Source organism: Ictidomys tridecemlineatus, chromosome 3 (genome assembly GCF_052094955.1).
Source record: "Ictidomys tridecemlineatus isolate mIctTri1 chromosome 3, mIctTri1.hap1, whole genome shotgun sequence".
Classification (NCBI taxonomy): Eukaryota; Metazoa; Chordata; class Mammalia; order Rodentia; family Sciuridae; genus Ictidomys; species Ictidomys tridecemlineatus.
The window spans coordinates 70,404,702-70,432,570 of record NC_135479.1 but is presented as its reverse complement, the minus strand read 5'-3'; the positions used below and the strand labels follow the sequence as shown (position 1 = coordinate 70,432,570).

Sequence of the window (27,869 nt, the reverse complement as noted above, 5' to 3'; positions counted from 1 at the left end):
TTTCCAAAGCAGCTGCAATATTTTTGCAATACCACCAGTAATATATGAGGGTTCCAATTTCTTCACATTCTGACCAACATTTGTTAGTATATGTTCTTTTTCATTTTATTGTATCTATCATATTTGGTATGAAATAGAATGTCATTATGACTTTGATTTTTCACATTCCTGTATAGTGAATGATGGTGAACATCTTTTCATGTGCTTATTGGCCATTTTTATCTCCTTTGGAGAAATGTCTATTCAGATACTTTGGCCATTTTTCAATTGGGTTGTCTCTTTTTACTGCTAAATTGTATGAGTCCTTTATATCTTCTGGACACAAGCTCCTTATCAAGTACATGATTTGCAAATATGCACCCCCTCTCTATTTTGTAATTTTTTTTCACTTTCTTGATTGTGTCCTTTTAAGCTTCAATTCTTAATTATTTAAAAAAAATTAAAGATATTGATGGATCTTTATTTTATTCATTTATATGTGGTGTTGAGACTCAAACCCAGTGCCTCACACTTGCTAGGCAAGTGCTTTCCCACTGAGCCACAACCCCAGCCAACAATTCTTAAATTTTGATGCGGTCTAATTTATCTATTTCAGTTATTTGTTCTTTAGAACATATCTTTAAAACATACGTTCTTTAGAACATAACTATGTCCTGGTTTAAGCCCCTGAAGATTTATACCTGTTTTCATCAAAGAGTTTTAGAACTTTGGCCCTTACATTTAGCTCTTTGATCCATTTGGGGTTAATTTGTGCATGTGGAATGAAGTAGGGAATCAAATTAATTCTTGTGCATTTGGGCATCATTTGTTTAAAATACTATTCTTTCCCCCTTTGAGTTGTCTTGATACCCTTGCCAAAAGTCAGTTGAGTGTAAAGGTGAAATGTTATTTCTGGATTCAACTTTATTCCATTGACCTATATTATGTGTCTATCCTTATGCAAGTATCATGAAGTCCTATGATTTGTGCCTTTGCAATAAGGTTAGAAAGTTAAACGTGTGAGTCCTCAAACTTTAAAAAATTATTTTGGCTATTCTATTCTAATTTCCCTGTAAATTTTAGGATTAACTTGTTAGTTTCTGCAAAATAAATAGTTGCACTTTTTGAAGGGATTGCATTGAATATGCCATCTTCACAGATTCAGTCTTCCAATCCATGAACATGCAATTTCTTTCATTTATATAGATCTTTATTGGCTTTCATAGGTCTTTTGGAGTTTTCAAAGTACAAACCTTGCAAATTTAGCAAGTTTTATATTTTATTGATTTTTATGATAGAGTAAAGGGAACATTTTCTCAATTTAGGTTTTGGATTGTTCCTTGCTAGTATACAGAAGAACAGTTGATTTTTATATATTGATTTGGTTTCCTGGAATCTTGCTCAACTCACTCACTATTCCTTAGAAAATTCTAAGGAATCATTCATGTCATCTGCAAATGGAGATAGTTTTACTTCCTTTCCAACCTGGTTGCTTTTTATTTTGTTTTCTTGCCCCTTCTAGTACAATGTTGAATTGTTGAATAGAAGTAATGAAAGCAGACATCCTTGTCTTGTTCATGACTTTATTGGGACAACTTTCAATCATTTACCAGTGTGTATGATGTGAACTGTGGGCTTTTTATAGATGTCCTTTATATCAGGTTGGGGAAATTTCCTCCTTCTTTTTTTCTAAGGAGGGGGTGGGCGGTGCTGGGGACTGAACCCAGGGAATTGTGCACGAGAGGCAAGCACTCTACCATCTGTGCTATATTCCTAGCCCCAAGGGAGAAATTTCCTTCTATTGCTGGTGTGTTGAATGCCTTTATTATGGGGGCTATGTATTTTCTTAAGCATTTTTCTGAGTTGTTGAGATGATTGTGTGGTTTTCATATGGTATATTACCTTGATTCATTTTATTAATTTGCTGAGAAATATGTACTCCTTATGTTATTTTTGATTGTAGGCTGGGAATGTAGCTCAGTGGCAGAGGACTTGCCTTTCATGAGCAAGGACCTGGGTTCTATCCCTAACACTGCAACAAACAAAACAAAATCTGTAGCCATTTTACACTAGAACATAAACAAGGGGGTGTAAATGGAGATCAAAATTTAACCAGCATGAAATAGACTTCTAGTGGCTTAAGACGGAAAAGTGTCTCTACATTTCTGCACAATTGTATGAATGGCTCAAGAATTAAGGATGGCTGTTTCATGACTGCTTTTTATTTTTTTAATATTTCATCCATATTTTCTTTCCCTGTCTCTTTTAAAGCTAATAATGAGAGAAATCAAATAGTAGAATGATAAAAAGTTTACATTCTTACTCCTAAAGCACCAGTGCTGAAGTGAATCATTAATAACAAATACTAATATGGGAAATGAAAAAGATTATTTACAAGGCTAATATTCTAAAAAACAAACAAAACACGGATAAAACAGTGAAGCAAGGATGCTGTAGACACAAAGAAACAAGAAGAGAATGATGTCAGCTCTACCATGATGAACTTTCCTTAAACTATAGCTGGGATTGAAAGGTATCTGGAGGCTTTGACATGGTGGGATACTTTTAATAAAAGTTGTAGCCTTCATAGAACAATTCTGCTTGTATTTATTTGTTTCTAAAAGATTGAATGATAATGTCAGTATTAATATAAAAAAGTACATTATGCACAAAGCAATACTTATGCTAGGAAAATCTTTCAGTGGGATTTTATTAGCACACAGTTTTTTAAAAGTTGGTATAGATTTAGGGAGGGTGATAAATGACACTAAATACTGGGAATAAACTTGGTTGTATTTTTATAAAATAAAATAATAAAATAACATTTTTCAACTTCAGGACCCTCCAGGGGTAACATGCTCCTCATGTCTAGGGTTTGGCTCTGCAGGAGATCCATTCCTAATGCAAATTTTATCAGTTCATAGCAAGGACAATTCAGAAATACATTATTTAAACCTTTTATTTTAATAACTCAATAAAACATTAACAATGGGCTGAGGAGGTACCTCATTGGTAGAACATTTGCCTAGCATGTGTGAGGCTCTGAGTTTGATTCCCAGCACTGAAAAAAAGAGCAACATTTAAAGTTGCTTTTATGAATCTCAGAGCCAGAAACAACCATGCTTAATGAAGTAACACCTATTTAAAAACCAGTTCCCTGGCCTCTTGTCTTCCTCCCTATAGTGTTTCTCCTCCAAAAGGAAAGTTAATATCATGGAAAATACTGAGACCAGATTAATGTAGATGATTCCAAATTTCATATTTATAGGTTTTCTCTTCTTACACCAATAAAAACTATGCACACTTGTCAGGATCATAACTTACCTAAATAAATATGCCAAAGGATTTCTGGCTTGAAGGATAGCCTTTTCTTGGACAAATTCAGAGTGGTGCTAAGTAATAATTTTAGAACAAATCTAATATATATTTGTAGCTCTGGTATGGTGTTTCTCTATGTTATTTTATTGTGCTACCAATTGAATCAAACTATGATACTTCTGTAAATTTAAGAGTGTGGTAAAATTATAAGCTATGGATTTTAAAAGTCTATCTGTTGGACAGAGTTAAAATAATAATAGTACTCTGTTCTGTGCTATTATACTATCCAGAGTTCTGTTAGAAATAGCAAATATTTAATTTGTTCCTCACAACTTACCAGTGAAGAAGGATAGTTTGTGATTGTCAGCATCTTTCTTTTTCCAGATTGTGTAAACTGAGACATTAGAAGAGAATTAAAATCATGGCATTTGCAGGTAAATGGATATAGTTGGAGAGTATCATGCTAAGTGAAGTAAGCCAATCCCAAAAAACCAAATGCCGAAAGTTTTCTTTGATATGTGAATGTTGATCCATATTGGGGATGTCTGGGGGAGCATGGGAGGAATGAAAGAACTTTATTTATTTTTTTTTTTTAGAGAATTTTAACATTTATTTATTTTTTCTTAGTTCTCGGCGGACACAACATCTTTGTTGGTATGTGGTGCTGCTGAGGATCGAACCCGGGCCGCACGCATGCTAGGCGAGCGCGCTACCGCTTGAGCCACATCCCCAGCCCCTGAAAGAACTTTAGATAGGGCAAAGGGGAGGGAGGGGAAGGGAGGAGGCATGGGGGTAAGAAAGATGGTGGAACGAGATGGACATAATTACTCTTATGTACATGTATAGAGACATGAATGGTGTGACTATACTTTGTGTTCAACCAGAGACATGAAAAATTGTGCTCTGTATGTGTACTATGAATTGAAATGCATTCTGCTGTCATGTATAACAAATTAGAATAAATAAATACATTTCTTTTAAAAAAAGCTGAATTTGAGGAGCTGGGGTTGTGGCTCAGTGGTAGAGTTCTTACTTAGCATGTGTGAGTTACTGGGTTCAATTCTTAGCACTGCATATAAATAAATAAAGGTCCATTGACAACAACTAAAAAAAAAAAAAGGTAAGTAACACAGTGGGGCTTCCACCCCTGGCCTCCTGTCTCATTCATTTCTTTCCATAAAATACACCAGCTTCTGAAATTTATCTTAGGATTTAAAACTTGTGCCTGGATATTATTAGATGGGTGCATTGGTTGATTTAATGGATTATCTTAAGTGCTAATGTTATGCTGTTTGAATGCTTTCTTTTTTAGAATAATTATGGCAGAGCCTTCTGATCCAGAAGGACCAATAGATTGGAAAGAGCGATGCGCAGCTCTGGAGTCTCAGCTTATGAAATTTAGAGTTCAAGCAAGCAAGATACCAGAGCTTTTAGCAGACAAGGTAAGCTTTTCTCTCTATCCTTTGTTACTAAGAGTAGCTGTACTCTGGGCCCTTTTCATGTATAACCGAATAAACTCAGTATTTTGGGGGTTAAGCCTTTTGTAAAATAGTATAATTTAACTATTTGCCAAGATTTGAAGCTACATTTGGCATATTCTTTCTCCACTGTTAGGGTAAATTGGGCAGTGGATGAAAAACATTTTATTTGCAAATATTAGTGGAATATGTGAAAATTGTGTAAGTTATGAATGTGACATTCATTCATTCTGGAGAGAAAAGTAGTTCATTTGATTTTGCTAGTGGAATTTAATAGCATTTTAAATTGCTAAATATTTAAGAATATCATTTTAAAGTGATTATAGAATCCAAATCCCTATTGACAGTAAAATGTGTTTATAATGTATTTGAAAAGTATGTACCTGTTTGGAAATTTGTGCTTATTAACTGTATATCATTAAACTATTATTGAGACGAGAATTAAGTTTAATATAATTATATGTTTTTCCTAATAGTTCTAATAATGCAATTAGAATTTTGTGTCACAGGAATTTTGTTTTTGAAAATATGTATATAAACCCAGCACAATCATTCATTCAATCATTTAACACATATTTTTTTAGGGCTAGTTATGTGCCAAACATGTTTCTTTATGTCACAATTACATATGTAAACAGGACAGCCTATGTTTTTGATTCCAGGTGATCTGGACTTTAGATCTGTGCTGTCTATATTTGTTCAATATGGAAGTCACTGGCCACATATGGCCATTGAACATTTCAGATGAGGGTAGTTCACATAGAAATATAAATACATACCGGATTTCAAGGATTTAGTGTGAAAGAAAGTAATTTATCTCAGCAATAATTTTTCTATGGATTATGTTGAATACTACATTGGTTATTGGGTTAATTGAACAATATTAATTTAATTTTACCTGTTATTTTACTTTCTAATGTGTGCACTAGAAAATTTTAATTATGCATATGGCTCACATTATATTTCTAGACAGTCCTGGATATATATTTGGATGAATGATATCTGTGGTCAGTCAGGACTCAGCAGAAGAATTTCCAGGTGGTTTCTTAAACCCTAGTCCACATAATCTTTTGGGATAGATACTGGTACCCATATCACATCTCCAAACAAAGTCTTAAATCTTCATTGTTGGCCAAGAATCTCTGATAAGTAGTTTAATAAAATATAGTGAAACATCATCCCATTTATATTTTCATATATATCTTCTTAAATTTTTGTATTTTAACATCTTTTCAGTAGAAAGACTAAGGTTATCCTATTCACTTTGGGTTAATGATAAACCAGTAATAGTCTTTGAAGAATAAATCCCTAATATCAATGTACCCTACTGCTATTAGAATAAATTATAGCTCAGAGAAAAATATCTCAGTTTGAATACCTCCAAATAGGGAAAACTTATCTTAAGTCAAGGTTAATGACTAATCTTTGTCTTTTGCTCTTTATATATGTCCTCTCCTGTGTTGTGCTGTGATTTATCTAGTATTTTCTACAACCCCAACCATTCATACAATTATTTTGTCTAGATCCACCAATTAAATCCTGCTAGATCTTGTGGACACTTGCCAATTGTTGCCTTGGCCTCTGAGCAGTTGACATTGCTGACCACAACCACCTCCTCAGAATTTTCTTGACTTCTCTACTGTCTTAGTCTACATATGGACTAAATAAAAATTCTGCTCATTTGAGTTTCAATTAGTTGACTTTTAAATTCTGTGGCAACATTTGTTCTGTTCTTTACAATGCACATTGCAGCAAGTGTCTCTCTGATTGCTCATCTTTTTATTTTTTAAAATTTTTAGTTGTCAGTGGACCTTTATTTTATTTATTTCTATGTGGTACTGAGAATTATTTTTTCTTTTTTAAAATTTTTTTTATAGTTGTAGATGGACAGAATGCTTTTTTAAAAAGTATTTTTTAGTTGTTGATGGACTTTTATTTTATTTGCTTATTTATATGTGGTGCTGGGAATCAAACCCAGTGTCTCACACATACTAGGCAAGGGCTCTATCACTGAGCTACAGCCCCAGCCCCTGAGTGCCCATCTTTTAAATTATAAAAGTGGTGTTTTCTCTGTAGGTAAAACCATAAATAGCTTTTTAAAATATTTATTTTTTAGTTGTAGTTGGACTTAATACCTTTATTTCACTTATTTATTTTTATGGGGTGCTAAAGTTTGAACCCAGGGTGTTACAAGTGTGAGGGGAGCACTCTACCACTGAGCCACAACCCCAGCCCCCATAAATGGCTTTTTAAAAGTATTTTTTTAGTTGTAGATAGACACAATGTTTTTATTTTTATTTATTTATTTTGATGTGATGTTATGGATTGAAGTGCCTCACACATGTGAGGTAAGCGCTCAACCTCTGAGCTACAACCCCAGCCTCATAAATAGCTTTCTGATTACCAATCTTTAGGCTATTTGTTTTATAAATTTTCTTTGTCAGTAAATGAGTACTCAAGAGGAATATTATTCTAAAATTGCTTTTTTAGTTGTTTCTTTTCTTTCTTTTTTGTCTGTATTTCATATCTGTAACTTGAATCCTTTGACAGATCTAAGAGATGGAATTATTCAGATGCATTTTACATATTGGAAAATGGATAAGTATGCCAAGTTTCTCATGGTTTCCTAGTAATATATTCAGCATTAAAATGGGAGTAAGAATTCTCACAATACTTTGTTAAATTCCATTATGAAATATTTTCCCAAGTTTAAAATTTCTTTTTGGTACCCACCCATATTTTAAGGAAAATGGCTAATATTTATTGATTTAATATGCACTCAGCACTTTATAGGTTTAATTTACTTAATTTGTCTAATCACTTGTGAGGTAATAAATTTAATTGTCCCCATTTTATAAATTAGGAAACTTATGTTTCCTCTGTGCTAGGAATTCTTCTAAGTGCCATACACACACACACACACACACACACACACACACACATACACACACACACACCACACTTTTAATACTTTCAACAATCTTATGAGCGTAAGTACTAACATTACCTGCATTTACCTAGGAGGAAAATTAGGCTCAGGAAAATTATTTAACTTGTTTGAGTTTACACTGAAAGATAAGTGATGGAACCAAGATTTGAATCTGGCATTTGGTTTTTAAAGCCTAAATGATTAGCTGTCACCTTATATGGCCTCTCTGATCTAGTTTTATTACCACCCTCCTTGCTCTTTCTGATGTTTCTGCCCTCTCATCTATTCTGTCTTCTATTCAGTCATGCATCATATAAATTCATCTCTGGGTGGGGATAGGTATCTATGTGTGTTAGTGTGTGTGTATGTATTTAATAATAAAAATTTATAAAGCATTACATATTTTTCAGAACAACCCTATTGCACTGTTTCTAAGTGCCAACTTGAAGCAAATGTTGCATTCCTGAGACTAGTCTGTTCCCATCCACAACCTTTGTTTTTGTGTTAAGTCCAGTCTGCCCCAAGGTTTCTGCTTAATACTCTCTATGCCTTCTCCCCAAATGGATGTAGCCCCAAGGCTGAAGATTCTTAAGAGAATACTAATTTGATTCTTCAGCTCTTTGCCAGGAATTGGGGCCAGCTTCTTCTTCCTGCAACAATTCTGATTCTGGTTCCATTTTATTGATGCTGGCTCTAGGCAGCTCATGCCAGGTGCTAGCTATGGCTCCCAAGCCTTAACTACAGCCATTAGCTAGTTTCAACCCCATAGTAACCCTTTGAGGTAATTATTATTCTCACAATCTAACAATATTAAGACTGAGTGTAATTGATTAGTATGTCCAGCATTACACAGCAGAGCTGTCGTTAAACCTTCGATTTTTCAGATTTATTGTAATGCAGTTAATAGAGTACCTGGCACATAGAAATGACTCATTACTTTTTTCTTTCCTTCTCTTTCTTTCTCTTCTTCCCTCTTTCATCCTTCCCTCCTTTTCTCTCTTCTCTTTTCTTTCCTTTTCCTTCCCCCCCTCCCTCTTTGGATCAAACCTAGAGCCTTAAGCATCCTAGGCAAGCACTCTACCTCTAAGCAACAATCCTCAGGCTTTCTTGTACCATTTTATCTAGGCATGCTGTTTAAGTGTATGAGGAGATAATTTCAATGTAATTACAGATTGATAGGAGACATTTTGAATTTTGTAAGGGAAAAGGTATGAGATTATCTGAGAGTATTTTAGAATTAAAGATGAATTTCTATTTTATAGATTTGTTTTATTTTGAAGATGGAGTAGAATATAGGAGATTTTTAGAAAATTACTTTGGCACTTGTTTTTTTTTCCCCCATCACTATTTTCAAGAAAGTTAAAATATTAAAGCTAGTGGAAAAAAGGCCTTATTGAAGTCTTGGGCAAATGCTGCTGTAAGTGGGAGAGGTCTTTAGAGGAATTTCAGGAATGGTGTTGGAAATATCTTTAGTATGCCAAATATAAACTCTTCAGGGAAGCTGAGTTGTAAGTAGTTTTTCTACCTTATAATATTATAGTTAGTTTTCTGAGTCAGGGAGGAAAAGGGGAACTCTTTACAAGGTGAAGTACAGTGATCTTTCCTATGAGTTAGATTTTCATTGAAAAGAAAAAGGAGAAAAATAAGAAATTTTCCTGTGGGCATCAGCATGGCCCACATAACCTAACGCTTCTGCCTTTACCTGACACAGCATGGCCATCTGGGATTTTCTGCTTTGGTCTTTCTTTCATGAATATGGTTCCCCTGAGGTGGTTCAGGAATGCTTCCTAAGAATAAGGAGTCCCTGGATAGCAGAGCATATGCTTTCATTCAGCAATCCAGCATAATATCACTGTTAACCTGTTTAAACTGTATATCCTCTCAGTTACTCTGTTGGCTCACCTAATGTTGCACAGTTCTTGATAGAAATTCGACATAGATTTCAGTGAGATTTTGCAGACTAATTTGAACGTCATATTTGAGGTTATTGGCTGATGACATTATCTATCTATCTGTCTATCTATCTATCTATCTATCTGATCATCAGGGATTGAATTCAGGAGCACTCAGCCACTGAAACACATCCCCAGCCCTAGTATTTTATTTATTTTAAATCCCCAGTATTTTATTTAGAGACAGGGTCTCACTGAGTTGTTATTCAGTGCCTTGCTTTTGCTGAGGCTGGCTTTGAACTTTCGATCCTCCTGCCTCAGCCTGCCAACCTGCTGGGATTACAGGTGTGCACTTCCACACCTGGTGACATTATTTTAACAAAATTTATAAAAATGTTTGGTGATAGGATTGGGGTTGTGGCTCAGTGGTAGAGTGCTTGTCTAGCATGTGTGAGGCACTGGGCTTGCATACAAATAAATAAAATAAAGGTCCATTGATAACTAAAAAATATTTAAAACAATGTTTGGTGATAGTCTTTCATGATGTCTATGGGGGAAAATCAGGGGAAGAAATTCTTGGTGGGGAGTTGCTGTTTACATTAGTGAGTAAGAAGGTCCTAAAGATTCTACCTAAATTAGCCAATCTATTGAACAAGTTTATTTGTGCACAATGCCTATAACAATGAGATGATCACTGAGGATTATGCCCAGTGGTGATATGATCCAAGCTCACTGGCAAATTCCCCTCTGATACTTGTTTCGAAGTTCACTCTGGTTACAGAGGGCACTTAAATCAAGCATGAGATTTAGAATTTGCTGCTTTATTTTATTATTGTGTAAGTGGCCTGTTCATAAAATGCTTACTGTATTTTTGTCTAAAATCTGATATGGGGCAGTTGATCATTTCAGATTTCTTTTACTGGCTTAGTATGGAACAGTTGTGGACTTGATCCAAGGTTTACATTATAGTTTACATTGTGAGGGTAAAAACTTATGTGAATATGTCCTACATTGCCTTTTTGAGTATTTTGCAAAATTATTTTCCAGCTTGAATGACTTTGAAACAAAATAATCAAAATGAAAGTATTGCCTTTTATTCTACCTGATGGTTTTAATGCATTCTAAGCTTTACTGGATAAATAATGTATATTTATATTATTGTGATATGAAGCATTCAGTTTTTATGATTCTGTAATATAGATGGTTTCTTTTTATTGGTGTTTGTACTAGTTTTTAAATTTCTTTCTTTTTTTGGAAAGAGTTGAAGCCTTCCTTCCTTTATTCATTTTGCTCTTTTTATTTCATTTGTTCAACAAATATTTACTGAGTTTTTGTTAGGTAGTATTCATCATTCCAGCCTCTACTATTATTATATAAGTAATTGGCCCACTTAACATCTAAAAAGGGAGCATTTAACTATTTCCTATCCAGTGGTAGAACTCTCTTAGAATCTCAAACTCAAAATTTAGACTTTTTTTTGGTTCAATCCTGGGTAACCAGACAAATAAATAAATAAATAGATAGATAGATGAATTATATCACCAGCCAATAACCTCATTCCCTGTGTTTCTTTCTCTGATAGGTTCTCTAAAAACATGTAACTTAAAGTTGTTGTTATTATGACTGTTAAAATGTTCATAAGTTACCATTAAAAGATTCCTAAGCTGAAAGAATAGCAAAGGACAGAAATAAAGACCAATGCTTTCCAGCTAAGAATTTTGTGGTTTTATGTATTTGGGACTGATGTTCATATAGTTTTTTTTTTTTTTTTCGTTACTGTACACTGTCTGTGTGGTTTATAAATACTGTAACAACTGTGGTTTTTCTAAAAAACACTAGGGAATGAGAACATGAAAATCGAAATCTCAGCTATGTTACTTTCTAGCAATATGAATTTGCATAATCTTTATAACAGTTTCTATTTCATGGTATGACTATGAAGTAATGTATTTGAAAGTTCCTGGTTTCTGAATTCTTTTTTTTTTTTTTTGAGAGAGAGAGAGAGAGAAATTTTTTTTTAATATTTATTTTTTAGTTATCGGCAGACACAACATCTTTGTTTGTATGAGGATCGAACCCAGGCCACACGCATGCCAGGTAAGCGTGCTACCGCTTGAGCCACATTCCCAGCCCCTCCTGGTTTCTGAATTCTTATTGTAATTTCTTTTTATTATTATTATATTTATATTTTTTTCAGTACCATATTTTTAAATTAATTTTTAAAATTTATATATGACGGCAGAATGCATTACAATTCTCATCACACATACAGAGCACGATTTTTCATATCTGGTATACAAAGTATATTCACATCAATTCGTGTCTTCATACACGTACTTTGGATAATAATGACTATCACATTCCACCATCATTTCTAACCCCATGCCCCCTCCCTTTCCCTCCAACCCCTGCCCTATATAGAGTTCGTCTATTTCTCCCATTCTCCCTCTCCCCCATCCCACTATGAATCAGCCTCCTTATATCAAAGTAAACACTTGGCATTTGGTTTTTGGGGATTGGATAACTTCACTTAGCATTATCTTCTCTAACTCCATCCATTTACCTACAAATGCCATGATTTTATTCTCTTTTATTGCTGAGTAATGTTCCATTGTATATATAGTCTAATTGGAATTTCTAAAAAAAAAGTTATCTTTTATTCTTTGAGTTCTTTTTCTTTCACCTGAAGTTATTTTTCAATATTTTTTTTTGTTGTTGTTGTTCAGGTAGAAAACTTTTCTCAAATGTCTGATGATCTTTGGTGATCTATTTGTATTTAAGAATGGGACATCTGAAAGTTGGGTGACAATTGTACACTAATTGTTAGTTACTCATCAATTTTTGCTTTTGGGAGAGTGGGCAGGAGACTCTTTGTTAGATGGCAAGCTCATAAATACCAAAATTGCTGGATGAGTGTGCTCCAAACAATTTATTCAATTTTGTAAGAGAAGAACTTTTAAGTTTTTTTTTTTTTTAACAGAAAGCAAATGCTTATTTGCTGGACATTTGGCATCTGGGGGGAAGTGAGAAGGTTTAAGGGAATTAGCTTATTTTAAAGGACCACATAATTTCCATTAGTACCCACTATTTTCAGCCTGACACAGAATTTCTCCTATAGGTCTTTTACAGGGTTATGCAGGGCACTGAGACCTCAGCAGGAAAGAAGCTCAGGACACGCCACACTTTATTTTAGCCTGTGCTTTCCATCAGTCTGCTTCACCAAAAACAGAGGGGTTGAGTGAATATATACCTTTGCAATAATAAACTTATCCTTCACTCCCAACCTCCTCTCACTAGCAGCCAGCCTCTAATCTTTAAGAGGATATTGGAAATCTCTTGGAACTCATTTATCAGTCCAGAAGGAAAGAAATAATGATGCTGACATTAGTGGTTCCCCAACACAGAATCTAGCCAGATCACTTTGTGTTGAAGTTCATGGTCAGCAAACCCAATATATGTGTTAAAGCCTCTAATCAACCTTTTAGTCCCTCACCCTTAAACCCAAATGGCTTCTCATGGACTGAATATCCAAAGAAAAGCCTGTAACATGAAAGAGAATGAACAATCAGAAAAACATTGCCCATATATAGAAAAGGAAGAAAAACAAGATGGGCAAAATCCTATCATTTAATATTTTCAGAAAGAAAGGAAGGGACAGTGCCTCCATGAAGTAAGGAATATTCAGGAGGAAATAAGGACTCTTGGAAATTAAATACATGATAGAAGAAAAGGCAGACTTAATAGAAGGGTTGGAATATAAACTTAAGGAAAGTTGCCGGGAAGTAGAAGAAAAAAGTTTAAAAAGATGGAAAACAGGAGAAAAGAGAAAAAGTTAGAGGTTCAGTTCAGTATTTACTAATTAGGGTTTGGAAAGGCACTAACACTATTGGTTAGCCCTGCGATTCAGGTCTGCCCTACTTCTGTTTTCCTGCTGCTCATCAGGAATCAGGGGGTTGAGGTCAGTAGATTGTGCGTGCCTAGAGGTTCCAGATCTGCTGTGCTGCATGGAGTGGGCTTCTGCAGTAAGCATCCACACCATGCCCAGTCCTGGCTACTGTGGGGTGACAGATCAGCTCACCCTGGCTCACTTTGGTGCTGACCTGCCATTGACACAGGCCGGGCCAAGCATGGCTGGCTCCTCACAGCTGCCTGAGCTCTCGGCCTCCACTCTGCCCCTCCAATGCTTAAACAAGAGCTTCTTGGCAGGGATTGTTGGGCTGCCTGTGCAGCTCAGCAGCCAGTGGACTATGCCATTTCTCAGCCTGAAGAAGTGCCCCAAACTGCCATTAGGGGAAAGGGCAAAGACTACTTTGGCTATTTCAGGCTGAAAAGGGCAGGGGATGGCAGTCAGGGTCCTTCTACTGGCCTGTTTCAAAGGCCTCCAGTAGAAGGGGGATTTGGTTTTGGATTCCATTTGTAATGCCATTTATAGCTTGAGCGTCTCAAACATCAGGGCAGTCTGGTTGGTAGGTGATTGGATGAACCATATATAGGGCAGAGATCATATTAAGGCAGCAATAAACAAGATAGTAACATTTTCCATGAACAACTAGCACAAACTCAATTTGTTATTATCAAGTCCCTGAAAACCATGAAGATCAGTAACTTATTAAAGCTTAAGGTGGGGTTTAACATGACACTGACTTGTGAGTGGAGGTCATTTAAGACTTTAGAAACATTAGCAGAGTTGTTAGAAAAATATTTAGTTTCTATAATATCTTAGGCATTCTCTTCAGCTATAGTTAAAGATACATAATGCCATTTTTAATATTTATTTTTTAGTTATAGATGGACACAATATCTTTATTATTTATGTGGTGCTGAGGATCGAACCCAGTGCCTCACGCATACCAGGTGAGCGCTCTACCTCTGAGCCACAACCCCAGCCCTATAATGCCATTTGTGTGTGTGTGTGTGTGTGTGTGTGTGTGTGTGTGTGTGTGTGTGTGTGGTGCTGGGGATTGAACCCAGGGCCTTGTGCATGCAAGGCAAGCACTCTATCAACTGATGTGAATCCCCAAGCCCCTATAATGCCATCTTATTTTTGTAAAACAGCTTTTTCATTAGTGTACCTGTTTGGTTGAGATATCCCCTGCTTTAGCTATCATGTAGGACTTCCTTGGAAAAGTTGGTTTCGACTTCCATGTGTCATGTTACATCTTTTAAATGTAATATAAATAAATATAGGGGCTAAATAATACCAATGGAAAATACATTGAGCTTATCTATGTAGAAAAAGTTAGGAAGATTTTTAGTTCTCAAGTTGACTTAGAATAGATTTGTCACTTTGGAGGAGATTTTCAGAATGGTTATCAGGCACTGATATAAAAGAATCCTCTCCTTTATAACCTCCCAGTTTTACTTACTTGAAAGAACTGACACCATAATATGTCTTAAGTTATAAAACATTGTCTTCCTTATATGACTGCTTTGGTTACACTCTTCTGCCAGGTGTTCAAGACCAAGTTGATCAAAATTGACCTTGTTCATATCTACTGTTAGGAGTCAGCTAAGATTTATCAGGAGTCAATCTTGGGAACTTGTGAGAAGAGTCTTGGCTCCTTTAGCTTTCCTCTACCAATTATGCCATCTGCCAGGATGGATTAGAGTCTTGCTGACCATATGTGGCTTCCTTTGTAAGCATCAGGGACACTTCCCTCTCCAATGACCCTCCTCTTTGCAGAATGTGCATCGATTGGTTTTCTTTTCTCTAGAGTCCTCAGGAGGTCAAGTGACTCACCAGAGTTGCATGGCTGTAAATGAAGTTCCATTGTTTCCTGAGTTCTGGCAAGGGCCAAGATATTGGTTGGGTTTTCCTTATATCTTTTACAACTTGACTTTGATCTCCATGGTTTTAAACATCCAGCAGACTAGTTTCACCAATCTTAAAGTGGGAGTAATGGGTTTTGACTTTGGTACTGGGAAATCAGCATTATATCCTATCTGTCCTGTAGGTGATGGCTTTTTGTCTTAACTCAGAAGTAGAATTCTTGCAAAACACTAAAGGCACAGTTATAAAGTTACTCAAAGCAACCAAATGTAAGCCAGGTTTGAAAATGGACAGTGTATAAAAGACAGCATTTATTGGTCAGCTTGCCTATATTAGACCTACATAAGCTCTAATTTTATAAATTTCTTACGTAACACTTAGCAAATCTCAACCATTTAGTTCTAAGATGTATATATTATATCTCTAGCCACATATATTTAGGGTATCAACTATATAAGAATAACCTAAAATATCAGTTACTTACTTAACCAGTTATGGAGTAATTGTTTAAACAACCTTAAAACAGGCACAAATCCTAATTTTTAAGACTTAGGATTTCCCTAACAAACATAAAAAAATATCTTGATAAATAATAATTGGATATCTCTTAACATACATTTATGAAGAAATGTTTAGTTAAGAACTTTACATTATCTGTGAAGCCAGAGTACCACATAAACCTAGTTAACATTTTAAACCAGTTATTCCCACCAAAGAAAAATCCTTTAAAGCAATGGATATCAAACTTCAAATATTTTATAGAAACTAATGTTTTGTATTGACTGTACACTAGAAAATTATGTTAGTAATTTCAAAGACATTTTTGCTTTTATCAATTTAAATTGACTTTTGTTGAAATTTCACATGAACTTTTATGGGTGCACACATATCTATAAGCCAATTCTGGTACTATGTAAAGAATATATTGATACATACAGATTTGACATACAATACACAGGTATGCATAAATATACATAAAACAGGAAACAAAGTTGTGGTAGCTTTAACCAGGTGTTTTATATTCACAGGTAGGAGATTAAAGAGATTACAGTGCCTATCAGATTTAACCCTTTAGATATTAAAACAGAGCCTGACACATATTTTTACATTATGACTTACACATAAGAAGGACCCATGCAATTGGAGACTATAGGAGTAGTCTATCAGCCATGGTGAACACTGAAATCAAAGGTTCAAATGGCCACTTGTCCTCAGTGGGAGTCACATTCATTTCCACCATCACTACTGTTAAAACAACTCCAGGTAGATGAAACAAGAATGATAAGGAAAAAAATTAATTTAAGGGATGGGGTTGTGGCTTAGTGGTAGAGCACTTGCTTTGCATGTGGGAGGCACTGGGTTCCATCCTCAGCACCACCTTAACCAAATAAATAAATAAATAAATAAATAAATAAATAAATAAATAAATATTATTATGTCCATCTACTACTAAAAAAAGAAAATAAAAAAAAAGAATTTAAGTATGCAGAACCAATTGTGAATTCACCAGAAAAACTGAGTTCAAAAGACAGAAGGTTTCTCTAAAAAATGAAATGACCATAATCACTCTAGTAAAGGAGCACATGGAACATCTTCATCAGACCACAATGCACATTGGGATCAAGTCAGCCCTTTCTCTTTGTCTCCTCCTTTCTGTAGCATTTAGATAGGAACATACTGAGAAAGCAGAATTCCAGAGTACAAAAAAGCTTTATCAGTTTGGACACTATTTTTTTGTCTTAAATTAGTTTGATCAATTATTCATTGCAGATCTAGCTGAAGGTGGTGTTAGTTTATATTTCCCTCAAGGGCCATCTCCCTCATTCCCAATTTGTATGTGGGTCAGACTTGAGTACAGAAAAATATTAGGTATTTCTTCCCAGGGTTGAGGGTTAAAGGACTTGCAGTGTGTGAGTACTTATGCTAGGTGGAGTATTACCCTTCTGAAAGACAAAGGATGAGGAAGGTGACACTTGAAATCCTTCCATTGTCTGAACCAGTAGTTAAATGCTCTAAATAATGTATATGGAAAGAAGCAAACGTGGAGTGGAGACAGTCACCAACACGTGGCTCTCCCAAGCTGTCAGCCATAGTCCTCTGACGGCTGTTGATGGCATGGTGTCTAACCTACAGTGATTCTCTTTGCCCAGGGCTGGCAGCTCTTGGCACTCTGTGTTGGCCTCTTCCTTCCCCATCATTCTTTCCTGTGGCTCCTTGGGCTCCACCTAAAGAGGAACGCAGATTCCAGGTGTGCAGAAAACTAGTGGGCTGAATTATTTATGTGGCTCTGAAAGTCTACAATAAATCATAAGTATTTAAAAACCTGCCAGGTACCTTTTTAGAATATGTGAACAAAATTTGGTATAGAAAGCCTTTAGTTATTATTTATGTGGAACTTGGAAATATTTCCTTTTATATGTTACCAATCTTGTGGAAGATTGCAATCAAAATATTTTTAAGGGAAAAGTCTGTGTCATTTCAAGTATGGATAACTTAGCATTAAGGGGTGCTTCTTCAGTGAAACCAAGTGTTTTTTTCTTAGTTTCCCCTTTTACTGGCTGACCATTTAGTTTTTCTATGTCCTATGGTCTTTCCTCCTTTTATAATTGTATGTATTTGAGTTACATCAGAATTTTCACTCCTTTGAAAGAAATATTTAAAATCCTCATAGAATGGGACTCAGGGCACTCAGCTAAGGTTTCCCCAGGATCATTTTGTTCACCAAGAGGTTCATGTTAGGTTGCTTAAATAGACCCTGGGACTAGTACAAATAAACCCCAAAACAAAAAGCAACTTGGAAATAAGAGGAAAATATTCTGTAGTTCATAACACATTCTAGGGGCCCTATGATAAAAATCGTGTGATTTCTGTAGCAGTTATTGAGCCCCCTGGACAGAAGGTGACACCATTGGGTTGTCAGAAAACACCTGACTATAAATATATTTAAAGGTGTTGTCAATCTGCTTTTATAAACAAAATGAAAATCACACATAATTTTCATATTACATGCAAATGAGGAAAAATAAGATCTTGATTCAGCTTTTACATGGTTCACCCTAGTGGTTTTGTTTAGCTTAATATTTTTATAAGGTAAAGAAGGAAAATATTTTTAAATTTTTGTTAGAAGACATCTTCTTTCTTGTTTAGCAATGTAACATCAACCTTGATAAGAAGAGAACTCTGCTGCATCATGTTTAAGTAACCACATACTATTCTTTATACAACAACTTTTTTATATTTGTTAATACAATCACTATATATTGACTGAATAGTGACTGGTAGTTTTAAATCCACTTTGTGATTAATACAAAAAAGTTGAAGAATACTTTATAGAGACATTTGAGTTGGTGGGTTGCAAAAATAAAGGTACTGGAATTTGAGAAACATGACAGCGATTTAATGTTATCATTGAAAAAGGAAAATTATTGTCAAGATTATTATAATACATAGTAATAATGAACAGGATGGGAAGTTTTCTTGAGGATGTGTTGATTAGATTGTCATAATTAAATTTATTTGTAGATTTTATCTTAAGTTTTATATTACAGGACAGAATGTGGGAAATATGCCATTTACTGCCAGCGATGTGTAGAAAGAACCCAACAAAATGGAGATCGAAAAGCGAGACCCTTGAGAATGGAAATTCTTTCGACCCTTCTTCGAAACCCGTATCATTATTCCTTGTCTTTCAGTATTCCTGTGCACTTCATGAATGGGATATATCAGGTGTGTTGGCCTTTTTACTGTAATAAAAATGTGCTTGATCAAGAAACCTAGGGAAATGAGAATACCTAGCTTGGTCAGTACCTGGCATTGATAAACCTGCAAGTATATTAGATCTTTTATCAAAACAGCTAAGTTTTGAAATAGTTTTGCTAAAGAGGATTCATGCTGAAAACAAATCCATATTGAACCACAAAAGGAATGGATTTCACTGCCATTATAATTGTGATGGAGAAAATCAAATATACTTTGGTCAAGATTTTTTTCCCCATAAGTATCCCTGAGAGGTAAGGAAATAATTACTAACGTTTGAGCATGTACAATTTTAGTCTCTCTTAAAGTCTCCAAAACTCAGGACTTATCTGGGAAAGTTTTCCCAGGCCCTTCCAACTCTCAGATCTGGATGTCACTTATTTACTGAAGGAAACATGCTCTGAAGCCAGCAATTGTATTTGTGGCCATAGCCTTTTATCACTGAACTCAGATACTTAACTGCCTGTTAAAGAAACAAACATTAAATACATGAAAGTGTTCATTTATTTAAAGCATTTCTTATTTATTTTTTTATTTACTTAAAGATTGCATTTTGTATTGTACTTTTTGATTTGCTTCTAACAGGTAAGTACATAATATCTGAAAGGTATTGATAGCTATCAAATGATCTTTCTGTTTTGAATTGTTGTGGCTGTAGCTGAGGTTTCTGAATTCTTACATACAGCAAGCTGACTACTGAGGTAATCTTGTTAATTTTCTCCAGTGGAGCTTTGGGACAAAAACATTAAAACACCTGCAGAAACGCGTGCTGTCATTAATCATGCATCAAGCATGACCTGTTCCCTACTCTGACGTCTCTGTTTCAAACACATATGCTCTTTATTAATAGCATTACTTTGTTATTTCTGCTCAGGTAGTTGGGTTTGATGCTTCTACCACAGTGGAAGAATTCTTGAATACTTTGAACCAGGACACAGGAATGAGGAAGCCTTTACAGTCTGGATTTGCATTGTTCACTGACGATCCTTCTGGCAGAGACCTAGAGCATTGTCTTCAAGGAAACATAAAGGTGAAACCAAGGAGCCAGACCTGGCAAGCAACAAAGAAGCTATGCTTTGGTCTTTAGTTTGCTTAGGGAAGAACAGATTTATGCACTGATAACCTTAAGCTAGAATTGAAATTGATAAGTGTTTCAAGAGCACTGTGAACTTTGCACCCAGTTTGAAAGATGAGTGGAAAATGAACCTGTGGAAATATAGAAGAATGGTGTGTGTATGTGTGTGTGTGTGTGTGTGTGTGTGTGAGAGAGAGAGAGAGAGAGAGAGAGAGAGAGAGAAAGAGAGAGACTGGGGATTGAATCCAGGGAAGCAATAGCACTAAGATGCATCCCTAACCATTTTTTTTTATTTTGAGACAATATCTTGGTGAGTTGCTTAGGGCCTCACTAAATTGCTGAGGCTGGCCTAAAACTTGTGATCTTCTATCTCAGCTTCCTGATTTGCTGGGATTACATGTGTATACCACCACACCCAGTTTAAAGAAAAAGTCTTGTGAAAAATCTTTCTCAGGTTGGGGCTGGGGTTGTGGCTCAGGGTTAGAGTGCTTGCCTAGTATGTGTGAGGCACTGGTTTCAATCCTAAGCACCACAAATGAATAAAACAAAGGTTTTGTGTCCATCTACAACTAAAAAAAATTAAAAAAAAAATCTTTCCCAGATCAAAGTAAAATAACTTTAATAAAGTTTCCATCAAGTGATGGCAATGATTCGTCATACAGAATCATAAAACCATAAAGAGCCCTTAGAAAAACATTCCACTTATTCTGCAAATGAGGAAATGGAGGTTGAGAAAGGGGAAAAGATTTCTTCCAAATCAAACAACTAGAATTTTTCCTTGTATTTCAGATTTCTTTGGTTTAACTTAGTTATTTCAATTTTTTCTTTCTTTCTTTCTTTTTCTTTTTTTGGGGGACACTGGGGTTGAACCCAGGGCACTCTATCACTGAGCTACATCTCCAGTCTCTTTTTAAATTTTATCTTGAAATAGGGTCTCACTAAGTTGCAAAGGCTGACCTCAAACTTGCAATCCTCCCAAGTGACTGAGATTATGGGCATGCACCACCATACCCAGCCCCAGTCATTCCAATCTTTATAAATTCAGAAGGTAGAAAAGTTACTCCTTCAGTGACCAAATCGTGAAAAAAATCCCTGGAATCTTTTTGTTTCCAGTCTCATGCAGTCCTGCATTAAGATTCCTTTTTGAGTAAAAAATGCATGGCCACAGTCCAAAGTTAATGTGTGTCCAAAAGGATAAGTGGACCAAAGTGCCAAGCTGGAGCTCTGGATATCAGCTGTTACAGATTTGAGTCAAATCATCGTCTTTTTGGTCTGTAGAAATTGCTTTAGTTAATCTCTCTGGAATCCAAATCGGCTGCTGTTCTCCCTGTGGAAAAACACAAACAGAACCCTGACTCCAGACAATCACTGGGTCAGAACCTTTCCATTGTCCTGTTAGAATATCTTTCCAAAGTACCTTAGGCTTATGTACATTTTTTGGATACATATGTCTTTCCGCAGCACTAAGTCCTGATGAATCCAAATTTTAAAAGTTTAGTGTAAAAAGCCTTATTTTAAGTTTATCTTTGGGGGATATATACCCCTTTCCAATTCCCTCTTTTTGCTTTAATAAGTACATTTTAATAGTTTGATGAGCTCTTTCAACTATGCCTTGTCCTTGTGGATGGACACAATATCTTAATTTTGTTTGTTTATTTTTGTGTGGTGCCGAGGATCAAATCCAGTGCTTCATGTGTGCAATGCTGAGGGCCATTGCCAAGTAGGAATGATGCATGGCTACAGTGGATTTGTTGTTCTTTGTCCTCACTTGGGTGAAATATGACTGTCCCTGGTCTCCAATCACACACATGGGACAGGTATTATGCCCTGTGCTGGCCTCTGCCTTAATCTTCCTAAGACTTTCTTTCTTTCTTTTTGGTACCAGGGATTGAACTCAGGACACTTGACCACACCCTCAGCCCTATTTTGTATTTTATTTAGAGACAGGGTCTCACCGAGTTGCTTAGTGTCTTGCCATTGCTGAGGCTGGCTTTGAACTAGTGATCCTCCTATCTCAGCGCCCCAAGCTGCCAGGATTACAGGCATGCACCACAGCGCCCTGCTCCTCCTTCTAATTTAATGTCACAGGCTAAGCTATCTGTAACAAAAGAATCAGTGTTCCTGGAATCTGTCATCCATTCAAACTTTTTTCTCTGGCTAACAGCAACATGTATAACTACCTTCCCACTTCCTGACGAGGCTGTAATTATTCTATGGGTTAGGTTTCAGCTGCAAACACAGAAAACCCTAATTGGAAGTGCCCAGGTAGCATGGTTCTGAGAGCTGGCATCTTGCTCTCTCTGCTTCTCTGCAGTTCTCCCAGCTCTGCTGTCTTGGTGGGTAAGCTTTGTCCTCAGCCTCTCCCTCTCCTTATGGTGTCTGGATGGCAACAACAATCCCTGGCATCAAAACTAGAAACAGAAAAGGGATACTCTTTTCCTCCTCTCTCTGTGGAAAACGAGAAAACTCTCAGAAACATCTTCTCTCCAGCAAACCTGCCCTTGCCTCATTGGCTATTGTTTTGTCACATACTTAGATATGAACCAATCACTGGCAAGGAAATAGGATTCCCATGATGCACTTCATGCAGCCATGATCTCTTCCTGGAATGGGATGGGTTAGCCTCTGGTGAGGAGTGGGAACTGGACAGAACAGGGTTCTGTTAAGGAGGAGGGAAAAGAGGAACAGAAATGTCTTCCACAGGTAGGTCATGAATATCCTCAGACCTTAGAATCTCTTAAGGCCATGTTATGGTTTCGAGGCCATGTTATGGTTTCGATGTGAGGTGTCCTGAGACAGTGTGAGAGGGTTCAGAGGGGGAAATGATCAGATTGTAGAGCCTTAACCCAATCAGTGAATTAATGCCCTGATGGGATTAACTGAGCCAGGTGGGGTGTGGCTGGAGTAAGAGGGGCATTAGCGACGTGGCTTTGGGGTATATATTTGTTTTTTGGGTTTTTTTGTTTTTTTTTTTTTAATTTTTTTTTAATATTTATATTTTAGTTCTCAGCGGACACAACATGTGGTGCTGAGGATCAAACCCGGGCCGCACGCATGCCAGGCAAGCGCGCTACCGCTTGAGCCACATCCCCAGCCCCTGGGGTATATATTTGTATCTGGCAAGTGGAGACACCTTTTTCTGCTTTCTGATCATTATGTGAGCCACTTCCCTCCCCCATACTCTTCCACCATGATGTTCTGCCTCACTCTGAGCCCCAAGGAATGGAGCCTGTTGTCCATGCACTAAGATCTCTGAAACCGGGAGCCCCCAAATAAATTTTTCCTCCCCTAAAATTGTTCTGGTCAGGTCTTTTAGTCACAGCAGTTAAAAAGTTGACTAAAACAGGCCACCACAAAAAACAGTTTTAAGACACATATCTTCTCCCAATCAAAGGACTTGGTATAACTTAGCCAAGGACCAAATGATTATTGCAACCATTTCCTTTGTAATAATATCGCTCCCTGAAAATGTGAGCTACTTCCCTACCAAATTAAGGCGAATGACAGCTTTTACTGATGTGTTGCTTTCACTTGTTAGTGCTTGATGGTTTGAAGTGCTTTATGTATGGTTATGGAAAAATATAAGTCCATTAGTTAAAAAATTGAAAGACTCTTTAGCCCTAATGAAAAATGGGACAGTGTGTGTTAAAGGTTTTGATTCTTGACAGGGGAACATCCATGGGCCTGACACAAGCTGGAACTGTATTGTTAGAAAGCCAGGGGAAAATAATCGATGATTCAACCCCTTCTGGTTGCTATGGCAAGGAATTTTTAAGGCTTTTATTTAGGAGAAGTAGTTATCATTAGCAGCTCTTTGTTTTTAAAACAGAGATCCCTGCAAACTGTCAAGTCTCCAATAGAATAGATGATTGGCACCTAAATAGAGAAAATCTTAGATTATTTGCAAATAAAAGAGAACAGGCCCCAAACAGCTTTTGGACAGCAGGTTTGTGTTTCTCATTTTTAGGGCAGGCTAAGGGATGTAAAGATTCCTGGGCTAAAAGTCACATGACCCAAGTCTACAATAGTTCTATCTCAGCATTTACTTTCTCTGAGCCCTGGGGCAAATGACATTATCATTTTGTAACTTTGATGCTCATCTGTAGAATTATTAGGTTGGACTAGATCATCTGCAAGGGTTTTTGAAATTTTTCTGATTCTGCCTATTTCCTTTTGCTAATATAAGATACTGTGGTAGTTCCCCCAAGGGAGCATAGCTGTCCCCTTTGGCATACACACATATTTCAAATAGTGGCTACCCTGGGCATCATTTGCTCCTGGCACTCAGTCTGTAATATGTAAAGGACTGTTGGGTGCATGCTTTGCATTTGCTCTTCAACCCACACTCTAACTAAGCCCAGGGATATTACAAGCATGCCCTAGGGCAGTGTCATATAAACCTCTTGGAATATGACTCATACTAAGTAATACATTTTATATCACAATCCAAGGCGCATTCACTCACACAAATGCACAATTCATTCAATGTATATTTAATGAGTATTTACCATTTTCTAGATGTGATAGATACTACTGCAGTGAATAAAATAGACAAAATTTCTGTGTCTCATGGAGTTTTTAAACAGAGAGATAGTAAATAAAGAAACTATAATAAGAAACTATAGTATGTATATGCATCTTCATATATAATTGTATTGTATGTAATTCATTTTGGTATATTAGAAGGTGATAAGTTCTATAGAGAAAAATATGAGAAAGTGAGATAGGAAATACCACAGGTAGCGAGGTCTGAATTTTAAGTTGTGTAGTCAGGGAAGGCTTTACTGAGAAAGTGACATTTGAGAGGGAAGGAACCTTTTTGCCCATATCTGTGAAACAGCATTACAGACAGAGGGAGCAATAAGTGAGAATATACCTGGAATGTCCCAGGAACAGGAACGAGGCCAATGGGGCCAGAGTGAGGGAGGTACATGGGAGTGAACAGGAAGGAGGCTGGCAAATCATGGTGGGCCTTGTTGGCCCTCATAAGGACTTGGGCTATTACACTGAGATTGGCATCCCTAGATGGTTCTAGAAGAGAATGCCATGATCTGACAGACCCCCTCTGGATATTATAATTGAGAGTAAACCAAATACATATTCTGCATGCATGTGCATGTGTGTGCATGCACACATAGAAACACAAGTTCTACAAACAGCACTTACCCTGTCATACCTGATGTCTTTTCTATTGTATTTATACTTATTCATTTAAAAATCAGGATAAGGGGGGGGTGACTCAAAGTGAGGTATGGAGGAACAACATGGGTGGAAAATTACCTCTAGATAGGGAATAGGGGTGGGAGGGAAAAGGGAGGGAGAATGGGAATAGCAAGGATAGTGGAAGGAGACGATCATCATTATACAAAATTTATGTATGAAGATGTGAATTTGGATCAACATACCTTATATAAAAACAGAGATTTGATAAACTGTGGTATAAAGGTGTATTAGGAATTGTAATGCAAAAAAATTATGAATGTAATGCACTCCTCTATTGTGATGTATATAAAAAAAAATCAGGATCCACAAGTTAGTTTCAGGATCCACTATAGGGCAGTGGCTAGCATTTTGTAAAACAGATTATAAATTGGCCTGGGACCCCAGAGATATGGTAGATTCAGTTTCTTTGTGCCAAACACAGTTATGGGAGATATAGCATTTGATGTAGATCTTGTAGTCATATGTTAAAATGATTTTCAAGAAGTTTATTTTTGTTTTTGACTTGCTGCAATGAGAGCCCTATAATATTGCATAATCATTTATAAATTTTTTTTCTTCTTCCACATATTCAGTAATTTATTAATTCCCAATTCATACTTTAAATAACTTTTTATGAAAAATTTTTGTGTGAAAAATTTCAGATATGTTCCATCATTACTTGGCTTCTTATCACTCAGCTTCAACAGTGATCAAATCATGGCCAGGTGTCACCCCCTGACACAAATTATTTTGACACAAATCCCAGTCCTGGAATTCTTTCATCTGTAAATATTTCAGTTGGTTTCTCTAAAATATAGGGAATCCTTTTTTTAATTTAGAAGATATGCAGCATTACTCTGATATTGATACACACACAGTCAGTCTGATTGGCAGTGTCTTTGTCCATTAGTCTGCGAAGGGAAACTCAGGAGACCTTCTTGGAAAGGACCTGTGGTTGTGCATTCTTTCCTCTTTTTCTGTAGATGGTGTTTCTGGATATTTCCAAAGCCCTGATGAAGCAGATGCCTTCCCATCCTTCAAAATGAGTCAGTTCAATCCTGATTCTTTTTTAATACTTTCATTGATACTGAAATATGGCTTGCTTTTCTGTGGCTCTTGACTAATCAAACAGTAAATACCTTGCATAAGGTCATGAAGCAGAGAGAGCAGAGGAGAAGGAGCGTGGTGGAAACTCTATTCAATTTTGTACCATCCCAATGACTTAGGATGGATCCTGACACACAGCAGCTCTCACATTTTTGTTAATATTTTACTTGTGTTTCTCTATAGAAGTTGGAGTAACTTCTCCCCTAGCCTTAAGCCTGTCACTCCTTTTTTGGATCTGAAATATTCCCCAGGGTCTTATGTATTGAAGGCTTTGTCTTCAATGCAGCAGTGTTCAGAGGTGGGGCTTTTGGGAAGTGATTGGGTCATGAAGGCTCTGACCTCATCAATAGATTAGTTAATTGATGGTTTCATCATTTGACTGGACCATTGGGAGGTGGTGGAAACTCTAGGAAGTGGGACCTATTGAAGGGAGTGTTCTTAGGGACTACATCTTTCTCCAGCTCCTTCTCCTCTGCTCTCTCTGCTTCATGACAGCACAAGCTGAGCAGCTTTGCACCTTCCCTGCCATGACATTCTACCTCACCAAAAGCCCAGAGTTGGGTCCAAGCAACTACTGACTGGAATCTGTGGAACTGTGAGCCAAAATAAATATTTCTGTCTCCAAGTTGTTTTTCTCAGGTATTTTGTCACAGTGATGAAAATCTGACAAACACAGGCCATATGTCGCAACTGTGTTGAAACCCTGACTTTTCTAGAAAGTCTCATGTGTACCAGGATGGAGAGCCTTTCTGAATCAATATCCGCTCTATGGGAGGAACCTTCAAGTTAAGCTCAGTTCTTACAGAATTCTTTATCTCTTCTATTTCACAAACCCATGATCCTTATCAATACTGAAGTGCTCATCTTCTAGTGGTATCTGCCCTCATTTCTATTAACAAATTTTTGACTGCAGACTTATTTGATAAGGGTTACATTTTTGAAAAAGTTTTCATTTCTGAATTTATTTATTTTTCAGTTTTAGATAGACACATACCTTTATTTTATTTGTTTATTTTTATGTGGCGCTGAGGATTGAACCCAGTGACTTACATGTAGCAGACAAACACTCTACCACTGAGCCATGACCCTAGCCCCCTGAACATGTTTAATAGTTATAATTTCAGATGATGATAAATAAATATTTTTACATTTGAATACATGGTACATACTAATCTGCTCTTGGCTATCCCTTATTTACTTATTACCCAAATATCATATCTATGAAAATTGTCAAGGAAGTGCAATACCCTGGGTCTTATTCTTCTCATCCTTGCTTTCTCCCTCCTTTCCCTCTTTTCTCTGGTTGCTGGGAGCCCTGGTGCTAGGCTCTAGGAACATAAGGAGATATGAAGCAGCCCTGTTG

The 27,869-nt window shown here is 36.5% G+C and overlaps 1 long non-coding RNA gene across 1 annotated transcript; it reads left to right on the top strand.

Annotated features, from left to right (window-relative positions):
• Positions 1-4,125: 4,125 nt before the first annotated feature.
• LOC144376227 (uncharacterized) lies at positions 4,126-27,131 on the top strand. Its single transcript, XR_013436466.1, has 5 exons — positions 4,126-4,739; positions 11,632-11,693; positions 18,915-19,092; positions 19,997-20,152; positions 23,201-27,131. It is a non-coding gene; the product is annotated as an uncharacterized LOC144376227 (long non-coding RNA).
• Positions 27,132-27,869: the final 738 nt, after the last annotated feature.